Here is a 14231-nt window from a genome sequence, read left to right as displayed (position 1 = left end):
ATGTTTGGGTGGCGGAGCAGCCGTGTTTGTGCTCAGAGCCACATGGTCCAGCTTTGTCCATATGGCACAGGGCCGAGGCCGATCTCATGGGTAAAAACAAAACGTAAAATATGAGATGATTTGGACAAGAAGTGGGTTTGAAATGGGTTTCGGTGCACAAATGTCGATCGGTCGTAAAAAAGTACCGTAGGTTCGGGGAGAATTTCAGGTACCAGGAACCTGTTCACCCTATTTTCACACAGAACATTACACACGAACCTTTTTGTGACCGTTTCAGTCTTTAAGGAAATGTTTTTTTTTTTTAAAGATCATTACATTGTCAGGGAACCTCGTGTGCAATTTGTTTTTCAGAATTTGCCATGTTTTTTTGCGCGTGTTAATGGACAAAGTGGGACTTTAGTGGGAACAGCTTAATGAACCAACACCCATCTCTGCGCCGTGGGCCCTTGTGTTCTCTGTCAAAACGCTCAGAACCTCCAGGACCGAGACTAATGGGACGTCAGTCCCGCTCAAGCGGACGCCATTGTCTGATGGCGAACCGGTTGTTGCCAGGGTCTCCTGTTTGGCCCGAGAGAGCGGGGCAGCACCGCTGGACTCCATCTCGGAACGCCGGGGCCCGTCTCCTTACTGTCCCACTGCTGGTCGTTTCGGAAAACAATACCAGCACCCCCATGGGGCTTACGCGCCATTGTACAGCGCGACTGGGAATGTAGCCTCCGACCGACAGTCACTCCTGATCATTTTTAATGGATGACATGGGGGGGGGGGGTCACCCCAAAAATGCCCCCGTAAAGCACAACAATAGAGCCTGTCCTGGGTACCCAGGGGTGTAGTTATAAGACCTGACGCGAGACGTTAGGAGAGCAGGCCGACTCTGTAGACCAGAGTCGAGGTCATTTTAGGACAGGACAGGCATTTAAAGTGCAGTTTACATCAAATGCCATCCATCAGACACGATATTTTTCAAATTGTGCCAAACGGTACGCGTACCGGATTCTAGTCGTCCACCAAAGTGCCTCAGAATTATTAGCAGCGAATCTGAATCCATTAAAACAACGTTTTAAAACAAGCTAGCGATGCTAATATTACACACCCCGTTTCTCTCAATGTCCCCTCTTCCTAATCCCACGCGCAACATTGTCCCTGCCGTTACCGTTTTGCAGGTTGCTTGTCTAACGCGACTTTAACGAAACGAACATTATCAATTAGGGCAGTTTATTGGCAATTAGGGCAAGCGAAGGGCGTTCCTTGGTCTTAGCTATTTTGCTAGCTGACATTATTTGACTTTATAGCTGACGTGCTTTTTGGTAGAGAATATATATATATATATATTCTGTGGTTGTGGGTACCTTTAGGCTTTTCATAATCGTTTTCTTACGAAATTTAATTTAAACAAATACGTACCATTTTATTAATATAAAAATCTCCTCAATTATCAATTAACACAGAAAACCTCTGCTAGTTATGGGAACCAGTGTTCATACGTTTATGGCGCACTCTCGGCTTCCATAATACGTACGAACACTTATTCCCATAACTAGCAGAGGTTTTCTATGTTACCTGGCTTATATTTTAGGGTGGCTGATAAACGTTATAATGAGGATTTTTTTTTATATATTAATAAAATGGTACGTATTTGTTTCACGGGTCCCCCAAATTAAATACGTTTAGAAAGAAAAAAACATGAACACTTCCCACCATCTTTTGTGCCGTGAAAAATTAACAAAGTAAATTTTGTGAGAAAACGATTATGAAAAGCCTAAAGGTACCCGCCACCTGATCAGAAATTATATTTTTTGTAAATTCTTATATTATTTTAATAAAAATAACACTGAAGGACCCGCCTCCGTCTCAATCAGTCCACGCCCCTTCTGATTTCAACCCCGCCTGGCTGTAAAAATGAACAGGTAACCCCATGAAAATGTTCCAAAATGTTTTAGTGTCGTCTTCCGTTTTTTTTCCTCCTTCTCTCAGCGTCTGGAGAGGAACCCGGCCGGAGGATGACGGCCATCGAATTGTGACCCGTCATCACGGGAAGGACCTCCGACAATGGACACGGGGGTAACAGTCAGCAGGCCCTCCCAGGGGGAGCGGGATGGGGCTTTCGGGGTTTATCGGGGTGTGCTGGGGCGGGGTCAGGGGATTTGGGGTGGGGGGGGGGGGGGGGTGTGCATGCAGCAGATGTTACTATGGGGGGGGGGGGGGGGGGGGGGGGTTCTGTGCGGTACCAGCTGGAAGGGACTGGGGTTGGTGGGGGCAATGGGACGATTAAAGGCGGTTTGTTTTTGTCGCTCGTCCACTGCCGGGGCTCCACATGCGCGCACAGGCGCTACGAGGACGAGAACTGGTGTTTTCATCCCTTTAACTTAGAACACACAATGTCAGAGGAGTCACATTTGAGTCATATTTAAATATAAATGGTGGCATGAAGCCCATGGGAGAAATGGTCCACACAGGCCTCATTTTAACACGTTTCTTCATGGAGTTAGTAGATCCCTAAATATGGTGTCCACAACTCAGCCACTGGGTTGCCGGTTCCAGGCCCGGGTAAATGGGGAGGGTGGAGTCAAGAAGGTCTGACTGCAGTAGGGTCCCTTAACAGGAGCAGCCGAAGTGAGAAGAAGAAGAATGGATCCCACGTTGTGCGTAGAGAGCAGTGCCTACGCTGACCGTGTAATCTCTGCAGGCAACTGTGATTTGCGATGTCACCGCTCACGTTCTCCTGCAGGGGTTGCACGGTCTGCGTGACCGGGTTCCAATGAAGGCCCCGTCATTCTGCAGCACCAGCATCTCCGGACCTTCAGGAGTCTCCTCCAGATGTGGAGCAGCTTCTGGCCTTTTGGTGTAATCTCAGCTGGCAACTGTGCGCTGCGTTGCAAGACACCCCCACGGCTGCCGCTGAGGTTGCAGCAATCCCCCAGAATGCCTCGGTGCAAACGGAGAACGATGCCTGGGTGGGTCCTTGCTGTCAGTTTTGTTATTACACATCATTTCATGTTATATGATGTTGGTGATACTGCATCAGGAACTGACTGGATGCTGTTTCGGGAGCCATCAGTTCTTGATGCACTGCCCCCAGCACCGAAATGCACGCCGCTGAGACAGATTTGCATGCTTTGTAATGATCTCTGAGCGTGTGGCTGTATGACATGAGGATGAATAAAATGGACAAAACACACATTACTCGCTTCGCAGTCGTTCTTCTACCATTTGATGCTCGAAATCGACCCCATGCACTGCTGACTTTTCCTTCTTCATCACTCACACCACAATGATGCGGTCATGTTGCATCAGCAGCAGTGGCATTTCGTAAAATGGAACCTTCACTGGAAGATGTCTCCAGGTCCCAGATGTCCCAACGCGTCCAAAAGCAGAACACAGGACATTAGAACAAAGCAAGATCATTTCAGAGTTTTACCATAGTTTTACCTTACAGACACTGGTACTGGTTTTTAGTACTGTAGCGTGTCTGTTGTGCAGTTTTCTGTTATTGGTGTTAAAGTGATCCTGATCCTGATCTCAACGTGTTTCAACCTGTAAATTGTAAAAACGTTGCGCTCGGACCGGCCGCCAGGGGGCGCCCGCGAGGTTCCCGGCGCCGAACCCGTCTGTTCCGGCCCGGGCCGCCGGGCAGTCTGGCGCTGCGAGCCGGCGCTTCAGGACCAGGTAAGAGACCGAGGTCGCGACTCTTTTATATTCTTTTATATTCCGCCGCAACTTCGGCATAAAGCGCGTAAAAGTGTTGCGTCGCGGCCAACTTTACGCGCGTCGTCGTCCGCGGTTCATGCGGCGTCTTATACACTTAAATATCGTCTATTTAATATCGTGTCTTATATGTCGTCTTTTAAACATCCTGTCCTATATATCCTCTCTTATATATGTCCTCTATTAAACATCCTCTCTTATATATCCTCACTTATATATGCTCTATTAAATATCGTATTTTAAACATCCTCTCCTATATATTCTCTATTATATATATATTAAAAATACTCTTATATATTTTCTCTTATATATCCTCTATTAAACATCCTCTCTTATATATCCTCACTTATATATGCTCTATTATATGTCCTCTATTAAATATCGTCTTTTAAACATCCTCTATTATATATCCTCAATTATATATCCGCTAGTATATATCCTCTATTAAACATCCGCTAGTATATATCCTCTATTATATATATATTAAAAATACTCTATTATATATTTTCTCTTATATATCCTCTATTAAACATCCTCTATTAAATATCGTCTTTTAAACATCCTCTATTATATATATATTAAAAATACTCTATTATATATGTTCTCTTATATATCCTCTCTGAAACATCCTGCCAGCGCTCTATGTTCTGTTTCATTTTTTTGGTTGCATCTCTCGCCATTCGCTGACGTCATGATGGCCTGGAAAGTGACCAGGACGGGACGAGAGGGGCGAGCTGCATTAGAGAAAGTGCACGTTAATATTCCAGATGTAGCGGTGGTGTTGGTACATGTCCGGTTCTACTGTTCTATTATTTTACGTGTGTGTGTGTGTGTGTGTTCTAGCCATGCTGCGGTTGTGCCTCTGCCTGGCGGCCGCGATCAGTGCGGCGCTGTCCCAGCAGGACACCGAGGAACCGGTCACCTATACAGTGAGCCTTCACACACACACACACACACACGCGGCTTCACCCTGACGTTCTCTTGTTCCGTCTCCCAGTGCACAGATGGCTACGAGTTTGAAAGCGAAAGACAGATCTGCCGAGGCAAGAAGTTTTCCTGGTTCCACACAGAAGCTCTTGGAACTGATGATGATGATGATGATGATGATGACGATGATGATGATGATGACGATGATGATGATGACGATGTTGTGTTGTCACCGTTCAGATATTGACGAGTGCGAGACGTTGCCCGACGCCTGTAAGGGGAACATGAGGTGCGTCAACCATTACGGCGGCTACCTCTGCCTGCCCCACAACGCCAGGATCGTGGTGGACAGCGGCGAGGAGGACCAGGACGTGCCCGGCCCCGCCCAGCGGGACACCCCCGCCTCCGGCCGGTGCGCGGCGGGCTTCGCGCCGGACGACCACGGCTACTGCCGAGGTGAGAGTGGTCACGTGACCCACCAAGCGGGACGTTCGTTTCCTCACCGACTGTAATGCAGGGACGTAACGTTCGGAAAGACCCGCCCCCCCGGGTAGCCGTCAGCTGGAACGTCTGGCCGTGTTGCGACACGCCTCGTTACGGGACGGGAGCACATTCCAGTCCTGCAGCAGGCATCTACAGCCGCGTCCCGTCGTGGAATGTCCACTGAGGCTCTGCAGAAATGTGTTCTTTAGTCTTCTGCATTTTGGTTCTGGGTGAGAAGGTTCAACGGAGGACCGACATGCAGATCAGGTTCGAACCCCACTTACTACCATCGTGTCCCTGAGCAGGACACTTAGCCCTCAGTAAAAGTAAAGTGAAGTGATTGTCACATGTGATACACAGCAGCACAGCACACGGTGCACACAGTGAAATTTGTCCTCTGTATTTAACCATCACCCTGAGTGAGCAGTGGGCAGCCATGACCGGCGCCCGGGGAGCAGTGTGTGGGGACGGTGCTTTGCTCAGTGGCACCTCGGGATTCGAACCGGCAACCTTCTGATTACGGGGCCGCTTCCTTAACCGCTAGTCCACCACTGACCCAGTGTCCCTGTAACTACTGATTGTAAGTCCCTCTGGATAAGGACGTCTGGTAAATGCCGGAAATGTAAATGTAGCCCCAAAATCCGGCGTTCGTTTGATTCACATGACAGTTTGCTATGACGGCGTGGTGCCGATGGTCTGAGATCTTTACGCGTTCCAGTGTTGACAACCATCAAACAATCACAGGAAGCAATGGACCTATCGCAGGTGAGAACCTCTGGACGCGTTGCCATTGACGGATTTCTCCAGAACGTTCTGAGTTGACAGATGAAAGGAGATTTCTCGGACCCTAGTGACATGTCACGCCGGTCTTCCTTCGACGTTGTGACGATGTGAGGCCCGTGTAGAACGTCTTTACCAAACTGGATCCGACAGCGAAAGAGTGGAAGTCTCAGCATTGCATTCTGGGAGAAAGAAAGAGTTTTAAAACGAATCCGCGATGAAGCCACCACGGGGCATTTTTCCTTGACATATTTCACCTCGAGTTGTTATCGCTTTGAGGCTCGAGTTCGGGAAGGACTTTGGAGAAAAGCACCACCGCTGGGGATTACTGGGTGGCGGCGAGGCGGGCCGGGACACGTCTGTCCCGAGGTACAGCCGTAACATCGCCGCAAACATCAGAGACACGAGTTACCCGAACCTCGTACCTTCTACCCTTCAACTTTGTTCTCCTCCCGAGACAAGCCTGTCCAACACCTGGCAGGGACTCATCGCAGGGCTTCTCTCTGATGTCCCGCGAAACCTGACACCTCGGAGGGGGCGAACATGCGGGCGCCGCCAGCCGTCCTTCCCTTGTTCTCCTTCCTTTACTTTTCTTGCCAGACGCTTTTATCTTCCAAGAGGACGACACAGCAATTCCCGTTCGGTTTCTATAGATTTTGAGTTACAAAACTAAGAGTCCTGAAAAGGCCCAACTTGTCAGAAGAAGAACATGCTCGGAAAGTGCTAGACGAATTTTTTTTTTTTGGGAGTGTGTGCATGTGTTGGATTCGTCTGAAATACTTTTTGAATAAGTGCGTTTTCAACCGCTTCTTAAAGGTGGTGGTGGTCTCGGCTAGTCAAATGGAGCAGGACAAGTTGTCCCACCGGCCAGGGACAACAAAGGAGAACAGAGTCGATTGGAAACGGAGACCCCGTGAAGAGGGGATTTTCAGTCTCATTTCGTTTGCTGATCTGAGAGAACGTGCAGGAGTGTAGCTAGGTAGTATTGTGTTGATGTAGGAGGTAGTATTGTAGCTTCTGTGCAGGGGTGTAGCTAGGTAGTAGTGTGTTGATGTAGGAGGTAGTATTGTAGCTTCTGTGCAGGAGTGTAGCTAGGTAGTATTGTGTTGATGTAGGAGGTAGTATTGTAGCTTCTGTGCAGGAGTGTAGCTAGGTAGTATTGTGTTGATGTAGGAGGTAGTATTGTAGCTTCTGTGCAGGGGTGTAGCTAGGTAGTATTGTGTTGATGTAGGAGGTAGTATTGTAGCTTCTGTGCAGGAGTGTAGCTAGGTAGTAGTGTGTTGATGTAGGAGGTAGTATTGTAGCTTCTGTGCAGGAGTGTAGCTAGGTAGTATTGTGTTGATGTAGGAGGTAGTATTGTAGCTTCTGTGCAGGAGTGTAGCTAGGTAGTATTGTGTTGATGTAGGAGGTAGTATTGTAGCTTCTGTGCAGGAGTGTAGCTAGGTAGTATTGTGTTGATGTAGGAGGTAGTATTGTAGCTTCTGTGCAGGAGTGTAGCTAGCTAGTATTGTATTGATGTAGGAGGGTGCAGTTTCATTTACAGCCCTGTAGGCAGCATCAAGGATTTGAACTCGATGCGAGCAGCTACCGGGAGCCGGTGGAGGGAGGTGAGAAGAGGCGGGACATGGGTGTGTTTCGGCTGATTGAAGATGAGATGGGCTGCCATATTTTGGACCATCTGGAGTGGTTTTATGGTGACTGCAAAGGCTCCAGCCAGGAGAGAGTTACAATAGTCGAGTTTAGAGATGACCATTGCCTGGACGAGGAGCTGCGTGGCCTGTCTAATCTAAGGTCTAATCTTGCGAATGTTCTAGAGCTCTGGAGATCGCAGCAACGTGATGGTTCAGACCCAGTTTGTCGTCAATCCAAACTCCAAGGCTTTTTGCAGAAGCCGTGGGTGTTAACAGTAGCGAGCCGATTTGAATTGAGAGGTTTTGCTGAGGGGAGTTGTTGCCCGGAAAGATCAGGTTGAGTTGGAGGTGTCACCCAGACATCCATGCCGATATGTCCTCCTGCAGCCAGGGGACCGACCTGAACCCCATGTGACCAGCAACCAGTGACTGTCGACGGATGGACGTTCCACTACGTACAGCTTCTCGAAGCAGAACGTATTTCGGTGAAGCGCGTGATGTTTTTATTCCTGCCTCGCTTTCTGGGTGTGGGCTCGCCGGGTCCGTGCCAGATTTATCTCCCCACCACTCCCCAAAACACTCACAGGGGAGTTTCAGATACTTTCAGCAAGAGTTCATTCCGGTGCTGGAAGTCAGGTTGAGAAACATGTGCCGGGAATACTGTGCCGGGAAGAGCGCTCTTTCCGCCGTTTTTTCATGTTTTCCACGCCAGTGTGCCAGCTGTAGCTCCTGATAATGTCCTGGACGCTGGGAAGCGTGCCGAGGTCTTCAGATCTCTGTATATAATCAGAGATTATATACAGCGCGCCGAGTGAGGTCCGCCCAGGTCTCCACCGCAGCGTTGGCTTCTCCACAACGTCTGAGAACACGGTTCCCTACGAATGTTCCTACGTTCCTCGCGTTCGATTATATTTCAATGGCAAAAAATTGGATGAAGTGCTGCAAAAAAAACCTAACTGGGTTTACTGGAGTTCAGAGGGAACTACGGTATCAGAAGATAATCATCACGTACACACCTCGCAATATGCGAACGATACGATAAAAAGAGTTTACGGTAAAGAAAATGGGCAGCTGTGCTAAAATAGTTACGGTAGTTACGGTTACGCCTGTGCATGAATTCCATTTTATTCATTAATTTAATAGTAATACACGTTTACATGGTACAAAAATTGGACCGAGTTAGAGTCATTTACACAATATAATACAGTTTCGTAGGTTTTTTTTACATTCATTACTGTTTAATTACAGGCATCACTTCATTTTTTGTAACGGAATAATTTTTTGAAAGAGATTAATATTTTTCGTGCTTAAATTTGCATATTAAGTCAGTGAAGTACATAAAGTTAGAACCCATGAAATATCCTGTCTATGCATAACGTCACGTGCATATTAATAAAGGACAGCTGCACGTTTTTTCTTCTGTAAACTCCTTCTACCGAGCCCCAATCTAGTGTGTGGTATGCTGGTTGTACAGTAGCCGACAAGAAGTGACTCCAGAGGGTCACCAGAACAGCAGAGAAGGTGATCTGCTGCACACTCCCCTCCCCGGACTCCATTGCCAGCTCTAGATGTCTCTCCAGAGCCAGGGACGATCATAAAAGACCACCTCAATCCTAACCAATGTACTGCCCTCTGGTAAAAGGTGCAAAACCAACAGATTAAAGAACAGCTTCTACCCATGGGCAGTCAAATCCCACTTACTACCATTGTGTCCCTGAGTAAGACACTTAACCCCGAGTGTCTCCAGGGGGGGACTGTCCCTGTAACATCTCACTGCTGCTATTGACTACGGGCCTGTGCAAAATCCTGGCAATGTGCAATTACCAATTTACCCAATAGTTCCACTTATCTCTACTGACCAAAGCCGTTCCCCCGTGTATTTATCATGTTTATGATGCTCTTGCATGTCCCCCCCATGTCTCTTGTACCTAAATACTGTGTATGTAGTGTTTTATACTGTTTTTTTTTTCTATCTTGTTTTCTTGCATCTTTGTGGTCTTGCCAGCTCATTTCCAGGTAACTGTACAATGACAATAACGTCTGGAAAGTTGAAACCTGATTGATGGCTGGTATTTTTCGGGGTCCCGCTGAAGCCCTGCCGACCTCTTCCTCCTTTTCGCAGATGTGGATGAGTGCGCGACCCGCAACCCGTGCCACCACCGCTGCGCCAACGTCGTGGGCTCCTTCGTATGCAGGTGCGAGCGGGGGTTCGAGCTCGGCTCGGATCTCGTCACTTGCGAAGGTAACCGAGTCTCCCGGCCGTCCCGGTTAATCAAACGGTTATTAAAACCGTTTCTTTGTGTCTGGGCATCATCGGGGTTTTTTTTCTATTGCTGCCATTGACTTAGTAACGCAACGTCTCCTTTATGGCATTTCGGATTTTTTTGCTGCTGCAACCTGCCGATATGTTTGTTTCCTGAACGAATGCCTCCGTTTCGATCTGGATAAATTTTATTTCTGGTCATTGTGTTCCATTCCACACGGAGGACTCGACTTAAAAAGTGCCGTTTTAACAAACATAGACACGTACGGTTTCAAATGTTCAAATTCAAATATTTGAAAACATTATTATAAAATAATATTATGTGTCACGTACACAGTCATACACAGTAGCGACTGTACAGACCTCAGTATTGCAAATATTGCAAGTAAACGATGAACCAATATGCAAATATTGCAAACATAACCAAATATTACACTTTTATGTCAAATGAATGAAGTCAAAGAAGTCAGACCATAAGAAACCAGGTTTCTGATGTGCTTTGTGTGTGCGCGACAGACGTGGACGAGTGCTCCTTCTCCGTAAACGTGTGCCAGGGCCGCTGTGCGAACAGCCCAGGCCGCTACGCCTGCTCCTGCCCGGCGGGCTACGTGCTGCAGGGAACCCGGTCGTGCAAAGGTACCGTGTCGCCGTGCGCTCACTTCGGGCGGGCCTGTGCTGTAAAACGCGCTGCCGCGACCTTTCACCTTCTGCAGACGTGAACGAGTGCGACCTGGGCCAGGTCTGCCACGAGGACCAGATGTGCTGGAACTACAACGGAGGGTACCAGTGCTATCCCAGAAACCCTTGCCACGGGCCGTATGTAAAAACTGGGGATGGGTAAGTTGACAGATGTCACCGTTCCCTCTTCAGTGTCATTGTTTGTCCACGATTTCACAGTTGCCGACGGATTTCCATCATTTACATCAACATTCATTTCCGCGACTGGAAAAAGAAAGGATAATCTAACCAACTACTGTTTCCATGGTTACAACGCAGTTACCGTTACCGAAAGTGAAGTGATTGTCATTGTGAAACACTGCAGCACAGCACACGGTGGCACAACGGAAAGTGTCCTCTGTGGCCCAGCAGTTAAGGAAGGTTAAGGATCGGCCCCGTAAATACAGAGGACACGTTTCACCGTGTCACCGTGTGCTGTGCTGCAGTGTCTCACAGTGACAAACACTTCATGTTCGCTGACAAGAAATTTAAATCTCATCGTCTCACACGTCATCGAAACTGGCAGCCAAGTACGTGGAAGTTGATGTCAGCACGGCTGATGCAGAGGAACTAGTCACTCTGATAATGCTGTAATTACATTTAATTACTTTAAATTTGAGGCCCAACACTGCATTTGACATAAGAGCCCACATTTTTATGTAGAGTAGATACCGGCAATGCTAATTTTTACAGCTAATATACACAGTTGGACAGATCATTTCTCCTCTGCAGCCGCTGCAGCTGCCAGTCCTCCAGCGAGTGTCAGAGGCTGCCGTCCTCCATCGTCTACAGGTACATGAGCGTCCTGTCCGGCCGCGCCGTGCCCTCGGACATCTTCCAGATCCAGGCCACCAGCGTCTTCCCGAACATGGTCAACACCTTCCGGATCAAAGCCGGCAACGAAGCTGAGGGCTTCTCCCTGAAGGTGAGCGTTGGCAGTTGCATTGTCCCCCCCCCCACGTCCTCCTGATCTCCAACCCTGTGCCTCCCGCAGCGCGTCGGCGACACCAGCGCCATGCTGGTGATGACCAAGTCCCTGCAAGGACCACGGGAGCAGGTGGTGGACCTGGAGATGATCACCCAGAACACTGGTCTGAACTACCGCTCCAGCTCCCTGCTCCGACTCACCATCGTGGTGGGACCCTACCCCTACTGACGGGCCCCTACCCCCTACTCTCCTCCACCAGCGCTGATCTCGGGAACATCTGGAGGGCTTCAGGCCATCACGGCGGCTCCACTGTCTGCACCATGGACCGACCTGGACCAAGGAGGGATGGTGTGTGGTCTTCAACCTTCAACGGCCTCGAGTCCAGTTCTCCCGACAGAGGAGTCGTGGCCCGATGAGGAGGCTGCTCACGATGCAACAATGGTGCATAACGCAGGGCTCCATAGCTTCCATAGGTTCTCCACCAGAAGAACACTTTCCACTAACTCACGATGATGGAAACGGACCCTTTTCTGGCCATCTCCTGGTTCATATTCCAGCATGAATACTCCTTTCTGCTCTCGGTCCTTTTTATTATCCTTCATTTTAAACTTCATTTGGTACAATTGGCAAAACAAAGCAACCATGAAGACCAGATTTATGAGACGGTGAGAATCCGGAACGATGTTCCCTTCCTGTTTTCTGTTGTAATGGATGCCGGTGTGTTTTACACGCTTGTGTATGTGTGTGGTTGCCAAGGCGATCGAACCTGCGAGCCCCTGTACATGCTGCGAGCCACACCCGGCCTCAAGGCTTCGGTTTATTTTCTCCTTCAAATAAAATGCTGGTTTATGAATATTGGTGTCGGCTGGACAGACCGGACCACTTCCCATCGCTTCGTCTTGGTACACGTACGACGTTTTACATTTATTTCTGTAAAAATGTATAATGAACAGTTGTGATGTATTGTGTAATACATAATTTGAAGTTCATTTCGGGTTTTTGGAAAAGAAAGACGGAAGTCTGCCGTTCGATGAGATTTACCCACATCGCACGGCGAACGATGACGTTGGATCCTGCTTTGTCACAACCTTCTGATGACGACCCCAAATACGTAGGCATATGCGTAACGGAAAAAAAGATTTAACAGCAGAGTCGTGGCCACCCTTGAAATCTGATTGGACGCCCGGCCTGACCACGCCCACCAGAGTTTGTTCAATTAGAGGAGTGTTTTTCCAATCCAAGTTAAGTTTCATTTAAAACGGGAGCTAAAAGATGATCTATAGAGAGAAGGTTGGGGGACGCGACCGCGGCGAAGAGAGAGGCTTTAACACATATTTCCATGTGAGTAATACACCGAACATTTAAATAGTGAATATATTAGTAAAATGCACTGTAATGGGAGTTGCCGATGTGGGGTGATGAGGTGGGAAAGTGGGGGTCTTCACGGAGGAGGCGAATCCTGTTTTATTAAAGTGCGCCACCTGTCGGCTTCGTGGTTGTGGGTGTTGTGGGGGGCAGTAAATTCTGAATTTTTTTAGTTTGTGAATTAATAAAGTGTAGTTATTCTTCCATCTTGCCGAGTTCTGTTTGTAGAGTGATTATTAAAAGTTGGGGCAGCTTAATCGCACCATTAAGGGGGAGTGGCTGGGAGATATATATATATAGTTAATATTACACTTAATCTACACTTTTAATCAATGCGTTGCAGCTATTGAAATGTGACTTGTGATTATTATAAATTGTGATTATCACGAACATCTGGACACCCTCTAATATGAAAATGATAAATCACACTTGTGCGTAACGGAATGTAATGGTGCACCGCCATTGTTCGGAGAATCGGAAGAGAAAGGGCGTTAAAGGACCATGAAGATTTTTGGGCTGATTGTAACGAATTCTTTTACTGATGTGTGCTGATCTGAGTGATTTTTCCTGCCACGTCCCCTCTATCTCAGACACCACCCCACAAACACCTGGGTATCCACAGACACACACCCAACATTCACAGGGGGCAGTGGTGGCCTAGCGGTTAAGGATGTAGCCCCGTACTCAGAAGGTTGCCGGTTCTAATCCCGATTCGCCAAGGTGCCTCTGAGGTGCCACACACTGCTCCCCGGGCGCCTGTCATGGCTGCCCCCTGCTCACTCAGGGTGATGGGTTAAATGCAGAGGACATATTTCACTGTGTGCACCATGTGCTGCCTTTCTTTTCTTTTTCCTTTTCCTTGTTTCTTCCACTCCACCCGCAACCACAGAATCTCTTCTCTGTCTCTTCTTACCTTTCCCCTCGGTAATGCCGTTTTTTCAGCTTTACATCGATGGCTTATATATTCATGAGCTGGTTTGCATTAACCTTATATGGTTGAAGGGGGCGTGCACAGGGCGGAGCCTGCGGCAGTCCCACGTAGAGTGCGTCATTTTCGTCTTGTGTTTGCACGCACAACTTTAGTATGTTTTATAAATGACACTGGTCACATAAAGCGGTGTAAAAAACTTCATTACGACGTACAGACCAAGCTATGAAGAAAGAGCAGGCTGCCCGGACACCATCAAGTGGGACAAATGAATGTTGAGCAGGGACCTGTCCGGGTGATTCTCACCGCTTATAGATACATGTGGGTTTGTAGTAGCCTAGTGGGTAACACACTCGCCTATGAACCAGAAGACCCAGGTTCAAACCCCACTTACTTCCATTGTGTCCCTGAGCAAGACACTTAACCCTGAGTGTCTCCAGGGGGGGGGACTGTCCCTGTCACTACTGGTTGAAAATCGCACTGGATAAGGGCGTCTGGTAAATG

At 48.1% G+C, this 14231-nt stretch overlaps 1 pseudogene; it reads left to right on the top strand.

Moving 5' to 3' along the window:
- The first annotated feature begins 4550 nt into the window (after positions 1–4550).
- On the top strand, positions 4551–12287 carry LOC114785784 (EGF-containing fibulin-like extracellular matrix protein 2; annotated as a pseudogene).
- The last annotated feature ends 1944 nt before the right edge of the window (positions 12288–14231 follow it).

This window comes from Denticeps clupeoides, chromosome 3, assembly GCF_900700375.1.
Source record: "Denticeps clupeoides chromosome 3, fDenClu1.1, whole genome shotgun sequence".
Lineage (NCBI taxonomy): Eukaryota > Metazoa > Chordata > Actinopteri > Clupeiformes > Denticipitidae > Denticeps > Denticeps clupeoides.
This window is presented reverse-complemented; position numbering and strand designations above follow the sequence as displayed.